Source organism: Onychomys torridus, chromosome 3, assembly GCF_903995425.1.
Source record: "Onychomys torridus chromosome 3, mOncTor1.1, whole genome shotgun sequence".
In the NCBI taxonomy this organism is placed as follows: Eukaryota; Metazoa; Chordata; class Mammalia; order Rodentia; family Cricetidae; genus Onychomys; species Onychomys torridus.
Window position 1 is genome coordinate 92,587,263 of NC_050445.1, and position 11,468 is coordinate 92,598,730.

General features: G+C 41.5%; 1 protein-coding gene across 1 annotated transcript in view; it reads right to left on the minus strand.

Annotated features, from left to right (window-relative positions):
* LOC118580085 (contactin-3-like) overlaps nucleotides 1-11,068 on the minus strand; it is a 140,789-nt gene extending 129,721 nt beyond the window's left edge. Inside the window, exon 1 of the mRNA XM_036181889.1 lies at nucleotides 10,781-11,068. The gene's annotated coding sequence lies outside the window, so the exon portion shown is untranslated. The remainder of the gene's footprint in view (nucleotides 1-10,780) is intronic.
* Between the last annotated feature and the right edge of the window lie 400 nt (nucleotides 11,069-11,468).

Here is an 11,468-nt window from a genome sequence, read left to right on the forward strand (position 1 = left end):
TGAATAAGCATTTCACACAAAAAAAACCACAAGGTAATGACCATGATGTACATAAGAAAGTGCTTTTATTAACAAGTTATATCCTCACAAGCTAAGTCCATCCTCTTACCTGTCATGATGGCTGTGTGAGATATTGAAAGAAAACTAGAGCTAATGAGGAGATGGAGAAAGGGGATGCTTTGCTCACTATTGGTGGAAACAAAAATTAATTCCACCACTGTGGAAAAATGTATGAATGTTCCTCAAAAATACAATTATCACCATTACTGTATATATGCTATGTGTTTACTTACATATATGTGAAATATGTGAATGTGTGAAAGGAGATTAGCATATTAAAGAAATACCTATCCCCTCACATTCACTGTGGTGTTATTCACAATAGACAAAGCATGGAATCAATATCAATGTCCATTAGTTAATGAATGGACAAAGAAAATGTTACAAGTAAATACACACACACACACACACACACACACACACACACACACACACACAAAGGGATACTATTCATCCTTTAAATGAAGGAGATTGTGTCATTGCAAGAGAATATATGAAATGGGAGGATATTTATGTTAGGTGAGGATGGCCTGGTACAAGAAATAAAATACCACATGATCTCACTTCTATTCAGTACTAAGTAAAGTACAACTCACTGAAGTAGAGTATGGTTAGCAGGCTCTGAGTAGATGTGGGAAAGATATTTTGGTAAAAAAAAAACATAAAAAAGAATTACAGTCAGACAGGAAGAATGACTTTAAGAAATCTATCATAGGATAGAGCAACTTTTAAAAAATGATCCAATGTATACTTAAAAATTACTAAGAATAGATTTTAAGTTTTCTTATCACAAAATTACGTGTAACATATAATACATGCTAGTGATGGGTGATTTCGCTCTGCATGCTGTGAATGTGTTGCCCTGATTGGTTGATAAAAAAATGCTAATTGGCCAGTAGCCAGGCAGGAAGTATAGGTGAGATAATCAGACCTATGGTGGGAATAGGAAGGCTGAGTCAGGAGACACCAGTCCATCATCCAGGGAGCAGCATGTAGTGGCACACACGTAAAGCTATGAAAAATGTGGCAACATATAGATTAACAGAAATGGGCTGAGTTTAAGTGTAAGAGCTAGTCAATAGTAAGCCTGAGGTAATGGCTGAGCAGTTATAATTAATATTAAGCCTCTGTGTGATTATTTTATAAGCAGACCACAGGACTGCAGGGCCTAGGCAGGATCGAAGAAACTTCTAGATAGATACATGCCAGTTCCCTTAAATTATCCAGTACTACATTATGCACATTTTCAGAGCTACATGCTATTGATAAATATACACATTTTGGTTTTCATAAAATTTAAAGGTATAAAATAAAACTTTGTTGGGTTTTTGTTTTGTTTTGTTTTTTGTTTTTTGTTTTTTGTTTTTTGTGACAGGGTTTCTCTGTGTAGCTTTGCGCCTTTCCTGGATCTCACTCTGTAGACCAGGCTGGCCTCAAACTCACAGAGATCCGCCTGCCTCTGCCTCCCGAGTGCTGCGATAAAAGGCGTGTACCACCACCGCCTGGCATAAAATAAAACTTTTAAGTAAGGTGTTTACATGTGTTGCTACTGCCTAAAACACCCCCCAAAACTTAGCAGTTTAAATAAACACACTTTCTCATGATTCTAGATACCGCCTGTGCTCATCAAAGCAGTCTGATTGCTGGCTGGGCCCTCACTGAAGCTATCACCTGAGAGCTTAGCTGGGGTGGATGCCCTCATTCTAATATCTAATGGTTTGCTATGTCTTGGCAGACTACACTAGGATTATCAAGGCTACTTACAAGGTGACTCAGAGTGGGTTGTTTCTGTCAACAGAAACTACCTGTTCTCTTAGGACCTGAAGGTGAAGAATTCACAAGTGGCCAGTGAGACAAGGAAGAAGAGTCACTCCATCATGTAAAGAGGAAAGAAAGCTATCCCTCCCTGTCTTTACAAGCAGCCTGCCACCAAGCTGGTATGTTTCATTGTTTACTGCATGTATGCTTCTCAGAAGAATGAACTTAAAAATTGCCCTTCCATTTTTCTCCACCACATATATATATATACAATATGCTCAATAAAAGAAAACCAAAATAAGGGGCCTTCTAGGGTTAGTACAGAAGGAGTGATTTAAAATTTGACCCTAAAGTAAGAAAAGCTAAAAAATGGAAAGGAAGGGGAGAGTCAGCTGGAGTGGAGGCAAAAGAATCAGAAGAATGAGAAACGAACTCACTTTAAACAGCATGGGGATGTATGACTCCTGAAAGGATCCAAAATGTCACCTCATCATTTGTTTTGAATCTCTTCTGTCTGAACACTTTAGAATGTCTGCATATCTTACCTTAGAAATGCTATGATTTGGGGTTAACACCATTTCATTCTTATCTCTAGGCTGTGCATTATGTTTGTGTACACATGTACATGGATAAGTATGAGTGGGTGAAATGGAGGGGCAGGCATCAGAAGATCAGCATGGAGCAGAAAAAAAGAAAACAATCACACTATAAGATTTGAAGGATAAAAAGTCAAGACTCAGGAGATAAACCTCAAGAGTAATTTCTGCAAAATTAAGAAAAGCCATTTTCCAATGACCATAAAACTCCTTAAAATATCAATCATGCTGTTCAATTAAAAGGATACAAGCCTTATATTCTAGAAATCTCCATCAGATGGAAATATGCACTCTCCTTGTAAGCCTCCTCACACCATATGTGATTGGTTTCATGATACAACAAAACTCACATATTGAGAGTTCTGTTATTTTCAAAACCAATAATGCCATTAAATACTATCCAAACGACTGAACAGAAGAAAACACTGTTAAACACTGGTGTAATAATCTAATAGATCAATACTGAATGTGAACATGCTTATCTTTACATGGCATAGGAGAACATTTTTATTTAATGGAATAAGAAGTAGAGTCTTGGTGTTTAAGCTTCAAAATCATGCAGCGATGCATGAAATTTTCAGTCAGCTGTACTTAAAATAAAAAGGAACCTTAGCAGGTTAAGCATTCACTGAGAGGAGCAGAGAAAAATGACTTAAACTGTCTAATACATACTAATGTAAGCGTTTCTATAGGCAGAGGGACTAAGAAGGGAAGAGGCAAGGAAGTGTTGTCATGCACACCCCACCCTGGAACAAATATGCCTTATCTGTATTCCACAGCTCTCCAGTATTCACCAGAATTAGGGGCAATGCCTGGTAATCAGGCACTCTCTGCTGTTTTACATTCAGGGACAGGGCCCGGCCAAGTGAGTAACATACATCAGATTAGATCACTAGCTATATTGTTCGGGTTGATTTTAATTGCCTGAAAAGTGTCATTACCATCTTCTGCAATGTGCTAAGTTATTTTAGGGAGTGCCTATTTCCATGTAAGAAATAAAAATGGACTTCAATCCTGTAAGAACATGTAGAGAAATATTCAGTTTGACTTCAGCTTTGGTGACTTGAAAAACCTACCCAAGTCTGACTGCATACACAAACGTTTGTTACCTGTAGAACTTCACAAATATAGCTTGGAAAATCAACTCAGCGTCGCACTCTGATGACCCTAGAGAACCACCCAAATGCCATGTCCTGGTTGAAAAAATTCTTGCAATTTTCATTTCCACGGTGACTCTTACATCCAGCAGCTTCAAGGTGAAAGAATTCGTGAAATGTAAGAACCAGAATTATTACTAGGGAAAGGATATATGGAAATAGATTATTCTACACCTAGAAGACATTTGCAAGAATATATAACAGGAATTGCTCACATGGAAATGTTATCTCTTGAGAAATTTGTTCTTTAAATCAAAAATCTTAGATGTAAGAATCTGTGCAGAAGACAGAAAGCTGTGCACACACTCAGGAGCCCCAGGCTTTAAAAATGGTGAAAACTGAGTTGTGCCTATAGACTGGTTAACAGCATCCATGTGAGGAAGCCAACTGAAAAATAGACAGAACTCCTGTTTTGACATATGCTGCTTTTCTCTTGGAATTATAGAAAATTTTTAAGTTAAAATACAGATAAGGAGGCTGGCCCCAGAGATGATTCAGATGGTGTTATAAGAACTGAGGAATCTGTTAGCTCAGCAGAACAGGAACATGCTTCTGCAGGGAGAAAACAAGAGCTGGAGCAACAGCTCAGCAGGCAAAGTGTTGGATTCTCAGCAGTCACATAAAAGCCAACCAGAAGGCATGTGTGTCTAAGCCCAGCACTGGGTTAGGCAATTTTAGGAAGATCCCAAAGCCTGCTAGCCAGCCAGTCTATCCACATCTGTGAGCCTCAGGCTCAGTGAGACACTGCATGTCAAAAAATGTCTTTTATAGACGGGCAATGGTAGCACACATCATTAATTCCAGCACTCGGGAGGCAGAGGCAGGCAGATCTCTGTGAGTTCGAGGCCAGCCTGGTCTACAAAGCGAGTTCCAGGAAAGGCACAAAGCAACAAAGAGAATCCCTGTCTCGAAAAACCCAAAAGAAAAAAAGAAAGTCTTTCATTTGGGAGCTGCATGCATGGGGAGCACTTGAGGAAGACATCTGGCACTGACCTTTGGCCTCTATGTACAGGTGTATACATATACTTACACACACAAACATGCAGGAGGGGGTGAGAAGAGGCATGTGGCTTTTCTGCAGGATGTAGGGCTACATTTGAATGGGTGACTGATGAAGCAACTGATATCCAGGAAGCCTCCACTCATTCCTAAATAATTGTTTACAGTTTAGCAAGACATGCTTTTGATTTGTTGTGATGCAGTCATTTACTTGTTTATTGCAGATGTTCATGCTTTACTAAAATAAAATGATGAATTTGGGGACTCTTGAATTACTTCAGTCCACTAAAATCAGATCATTATTATATTAATACCAACGCCCATGACTTAGAACCTATAGATTTTCTTCCCTTAAAGAAAATTCTATTTGCCATAGAATTTTCTAAAATCTAATCATTTACTGTCAATTCACTATCACTCAAAGACTGCATAAACAAAAATCTGACGAATACATAGTAAGTGACTTCAAGCAGCTCCCATATAACTACAACAGAAGAGCTTCATGCCAGTGAAAGAGACTGGACTTAGATTACATGGATATTTAACAAATTCCTATTATGGATGTATTGCTCCATAGTATTAGTAAAGGCAGATATTTAACAATTTTACTATACTAAATTCCAATCCATCTTTCTTAAAACTAAATCTTAAAAAAAATGCCCGAAAGCAGAAATCTCAGTAGTGTTACACAGAAGCAGGTTAACTAGGGGGCTGGATGACTGAGCATCATCTGGCAAATGGCAGGACTGGAGGCACAGGCTTTCCTGCAGAAGGCACACTGACCTGAGTTGAGATGGGAGATAAGTGCAGCAGGCTGGAAGTCATACATGTTCTAGACACACAAAAGGAACAAGAAGCAAAAAAAGGTTTAAGTTCTGAGGAAAGTTTAAGAAGCCCCTTGCAGGCAGAAGGTTAAGTAGAGGGTGGAAGTAGCACAAAGGAGTCATAAGTCAAGAGGCTACGTCAAGGGCACTTTTCTTTTTCACCTCAGCTGTGAGGTATTCAGTGACTCAAGTGCTTGCATTTCATGGCTTAACAAAGCTCCATGGATCAGAAAGACCACAAGCAGTACATGGTGTGGAGGAAGTTTGTAGAATATTATTTTAAGATGTGTTGCATTTGTGTATGCTGTGGAACATTTGTTCAATGATGCAAAGGTGTGTTGCATTCTTGTATGTTGCCTTTGTTTAACTCTGTGAAGTTGTGTTACTGTGCCTGTCTAAAACAGCTGATGGTCTAATAAAGAACTGAACGGCCAATTAGCAAGTCAGGAGAAAGGATAGGCAGAGTTGGCAGGCAGAGAGAATAAATAAAAGAAGAAAGCTGTGAGGAAAAGAAGAAAGAGCAAGAGATCAAGGAGCAAGAAAAGAAGGGGCCAGCCACCTAGCCACGCAGCCAGCCACGGGGTAAGAGTGAAAGTAAGATATACAGAAGTAAGAAAAAGGTAAAAGTCCAGAGGCAAAAGGTAGACAGGATAACTTACATTAAGAAAAGTTGGCTGGAAATAAGTCTAGCTAAGGCCAGGCATTTATAATTAAGAATATGTCTCTATGTTTGATCTATTTGGAAGCTGGGTGTGGCAGGCCCCCCAAAAGAGAAAAGAGCAAAAACAACCAATGAAACAACTTCTTAATCAGGTGCATTTTGGTGCCAGGTATAAAATAGAACTTGGCCTAATACAAAGTAACACAGAAACATAAAGTGCTGTGTTTGCAGTCTATTGATGGTTACAAGAACAAAAAGAAGCAGACTGTTCAGCAGAATACTGAGAACACCTGGGTAGATAAATACGGCAAATAAGGAGAGAAGGGATCACTGAAGATGACCTGAAAATAATAAATTCTACTTGAACATGGTGAGTTTGACATAGCAGATATCCAAGAGACCTAAGATATTCTATCAATGAGACAGGAAGAACACTGCAAAGATCAACACCAGAATTCAGATGAATGTGGAACACCCTGTAAAGATCTTTGGTCAGAAGGATGCATAGGCTGCAAACTCACCATCCCAAAGTCTTAATACTCATGGGTTTGTCAAACACCAATGTGAGTTACAAGCTAGCTATTGTAAAAAGAGGGATATAGGACAGAAACAATACCTACTTGCAACATGCTCACTGGGAATCAAAGAAATGGACAGTTCCATGCGATGAGAAACGCTATGGGAGAAGTGAACATACAACATCTAGAGAGGATTGCTAACATACATCAGAAGCATAACCAGGAAGCCTTCTGTGAGTCCATAGTATTGAAACTGTGACCGCAGAGCTGATCAGCAATCACAACTCCATAGGTCTATGTGTGTGCATACACAAATACTTACAAATAAGGACTTAAAAAAAAAAAAAGACACAATAATTGCAGAGCTGGAAAAGTGGTAAAGAAAGGTGAACAATTGAAAGCCACTCAGGATGTTTTTGCTCCCAAAGCATGATATATGTTTAAATCTACACAGCACTGAAGATGATGTTTAGTAGTTTTTATTTTATTTTGAGCACAAACATTAATCATTTAAACATTATGCATAGGCGAGTACTAATTTAACATATGTATGTATGTACATGTGTATGTATGTGTGTTCCAGCTGGGTAGAATGATACAGAGATCCAAGTTTGAAAGGAGAAAGAGAAGCTGATTCAGTGGTCCCAATGGGATAAGTTGAGGATGTGGAGAAGCATGATACAAGTGGAGATGGATGAAGGCAGGCAGATCTAAAAAATAGTTCGGAGTCCAAATCAAAGGATATGAAGCAAACTGTTGCTCCAGTTTCTCCAGGCAGGGATATCTGAAGTAAAGTAACAAGTCCTACTAATTCTTTACTCCATTAAAATAGTACATCACCAGGCTCACTTATCAATAGTGCAATCAAACTGGGTTTATTGCACAGATCTCATGCCTTAACAGATGAAAGATAATCAAAGTCACATGATTTAGAAAATAAACTGGAGAAAATTGTTCTCCTGTTTTAGAACATAGAAAATTTACAGTCTGAGATGTAACAGCACCTAAGAGAATGCAGTGGAATTGCTGTCACTGACATAATCTGTTCTTCCAAATGCCAATATGTCTGCAGTGAGGAATATACATACCTTCTGAATTATCTTATCCTACTTAATAAATCAGTGGAGTTTCTTCCTCACTCTGTACAAGGCAGCTTCTTGCACAGTAAAGATTCTACAAACATTTACATTCCAAGTAGCAGAGCTGTTTGGAATGCTGTAAAGTTCTGCCAGCACTTCTATTACAAACCCTTATTTCTTGTTTATAACATGTACATAAAAGGAGGATAATAAAAATGTACTACAGTTGAAACTTGGCATACTAAGCCTCAGCCGTCGAGTGCATTTCTACGGGAACACATTCCCCAAGATATGTTCCCACTGAGTATAGAAACACGTGAGCTAGCGGTGGGGGATGTTATTAACCAGAAGCCACTTAGTACCATTGCTCTTTCAAGATCTGAAACTGAGAATCAAAGAAATTCTTAAACTATCTGACAGTCCATATTCTTATTACTTTTCAAAATTGATGTTATCCAAGGCATGATTACCAAGCATAAGAAATCATCCATCAAGGCTAGCAACTCTACTATATATGCACCTTAAGATCATGTTTATACACACGGCGTAAGTACCTTAGTGTTATTCATTTTCAATGACAAAGAAAAAAAAATGGTGAAGATAAAACCACTTAGGCATACACTACTGGAGTTGACCAAAACAGAAACCACAAACAAACAGACAGAGAAAGTCCCCCTTTCATCTCCCCATCTCCTATGACATACAAGTAACCTTTAGCTGCTATGAACACTAAATGATGACTGGGAAACAAGAAAATGTGGAGCCATCAGACCATCACCTTTCTAGGCTTCTGCTACAATACAGTGAAATACAGATCTGGCAGTCTGAATGGGCCAATTATGTCTATATACTCTTTCAGCACAAAATGTATTAGAAGTTAATGAGTACTTCAAGTTAGACACTTAAATTATGCAGTAAAAACAAAACTAGAAGATGTACACTAGAAGATGAATGAATGAGAAGGAGCTGGGCACTTATAAGTGGGAAAGGTGCATATTTTGCTAGCAGACTGAAGAGGCTATTAGTTTGTAATAACTAGGCATACATGAAATGTGACAGAGAAAAAATTGAAGATAAATCAGCAGCTGAAAGGCTACATCTTGTTGTCTGTGGCTAATCTTTACTGTACTTGAAATTGCTTGGCACTTTGGTTCTATTAAATATTTTGCTGCTATTTTAAGAAACATTTGGATGTTGTGGAGGATATTTAAAAGTTAGAATTCCTCTGGAGAAACGGACAGAATGCCTTCACATCTTCAGGCAGATAGTTGTGACACCTGGACAGTAAGGAGGACATGAACTGAGTGCTATTGTCAGAGATGGCCACTGCCTGAATCTATTAGCCTGAAAATCAATTATCTGCTCTATGTCTCCTGCCGGCCACCTTTCCACAGGAGGAGCAGCAGCTTACATGCAACTTCACCATTTATCTGATAAAAGTGTTTAGCAGTTTGCTAGAAAATAGTGACCCCCTTTAAACCACATGTTGTTGACTCTCAATTGAGGTCAAGCTGGCATTCAGAGACCTCAACTCCACAGATGATGTGCATACAAAGATCTTTACACTCCCCATGGGCTCAATCATATCACATATCTTTTATGAACATTTACAAGAACCTGTGGTGACATGTAAATATTAGGCATTCTACAAATGTTATACTAAATCATGTGAATCTTAACCTTAAGACTCTTCCTTAGTAACAGGAATGGAAACACAAAGGGTTAAAACCTCCCACCAGGATGCAAACAAAGTCAGGTTACTGTTGGTAAACACCACTAGTGCTGCAATACTAAGTAACAGTTCTGACTTTTTATTGAAATATCATAGCTCTTTGAAAGGCAATTACTCCCCCTTTCAATTTCTGAAAGGCTCTGTCTGACTCAGTGTTCTTTTTAATTCCCGTTTTTAATCTATTTACAGACCAGGATTCTTTTTTTTCCCCTCAGCGAGTGTGATATTCATCTCTGTGGGGGTAGACAGAAACCATGGCAGAAACCTCCCGTATTGTGTGTGTGTGCGTTTCGTTATTTTTGCTTAATCATTTTAAAATTATTTTGGGGTTGACCTACTCTCCAAATGAGCTGCGGTTTCTGGCCAACTTCCCACACCACACACATGACAGGTTGACTGTTTCTGTAGTGCCATTTATCGGGTTGAGGTTAGGAAACTGTCTACCCCTTTGCTTTCTGAGGGCTGTCTGCTCCCATCCCTTTCTGAATGCAGGTTTTCTGTCCTCATCAGAGCCGGCACCATTGGTTTTTGAGTCATCCCTCTGCACACACCTCCTGGTAAATCAATAAGGGAACGCAATCCTGGGAAGGACTGAGGGATTGGTGAGCTCTTGTGGAGAGGAGCTCTACACAAGGAAAGCCCATAAGCCTCGCATTTCATGTAATCGGAAGTGGGGAACACTCCTAGAAGGTGTTGAGACTCGGACCTGGGGCACAGGGCTGGCACTTCCTTGTTTTCTGCTTCTGGTAGTCTGGCGAGAGGTTTTCGGGGCTCCCGGGAACATAAAATTAGCCCGATCTCGGCCAGCTCTTCAGTCAAGGCACCAGAACTACATACAATCGGTCAGAACAAACCTAGGAAATAATCCCAACAAGGGATTCCACTCAAGGCTGCTGATTTCTGAGAGGAAAGAAAACGCAGCCCGCAAAACTTGGGGACTAAATCCTCTATCTGGCTTGTTCAGATCCGGAGTCAGGACTACAGCTTCAGGTAGAAAACGCATTTCGTTCTTAACCCTGGCACCATGCCCTGGAATTCTCCCTCAGCATCCCTAGGGTTCCCAACTTTTTTCTCCCAACTTTCACTGCCCAAACTGTCATCTCCGAAGACATACCAGCGACACATTGGTTGCATTTTTTCCCAGCGCTTCCGCCAAAGAAGGCGTCCCATCCCCAAATCGATCCTAGACCCAGCTTGGGGAAATAATGTCCCCTGGCAAACCAGCCCCTTATAAGCATCGTTTACTCTCCACCCATCAGATGCATCTCCCAGGCTAACAAACTTTCTCGGTCAGTCGAGGACCCCTAAAGCCAGTGGGTAAAGTTTTCAAAGGCAGGAGGTTCATCCCAGTGCCACCGCTGCCGTGAGTGAACAAGCGGACAACCCCGACACCTACCTAGATGCACCAGTTTGCAAGGCGCCCGCCCCGCCGGCCCGCCCGCCGGCGCCGCCACCGCCGCTGGCTGGCCCGGGGGGCTGATGTGCGCGCTGGTGCGAGCCGCCGCCTTCGCCGCAGCGCCCCCGTCCGCACTGTTCTGCAAGGTTCCGCACAGTTCCCCGCCGGACCGCGGCGTCCGCCCGCCGCCGGCGCCACCGCGCGCCGGGCTGCTGTGGCTGCTGCAGGCGCCGAACCAGTGCTGCCTGCGCCTGTGCCGCTCAAGCTGGGGCTCTTGCTCCCGCGCGAGCCCTGAAGGGAGGGAGGAAGGGAGGGGACACAGGGTGGGAGAAAGGGGCGGGGAGAGCGGCTGCGCAGCCAACAGGGTCCCGCGCCTCACGCTGCTCGCACCACCACCCACCTCCTGAGCCTCCGTGCCCCACAGCCACAGGAGGCTGCCAGAGCCCCAGCTGCCTTCGCCCACGTGTGTCCGGCCTCAGCACGGCCCCGGTGGAGCGGGATGGGCTGCCATCAGCGAGTCACCGCTGGGTGGCCTCCTGCTTCGCAGCTGGCGTCTGGGTAGCACCGGTTTAAGAGCAGGGAGTGTATTTCTAAGGAATCCTCCTGCAGCTGAGCTCACAGGCACGTGCGCAAAATTGCCAGGTTTATCATTAAAACACATTAATTATTAAGGGCTCGCTATAGATAG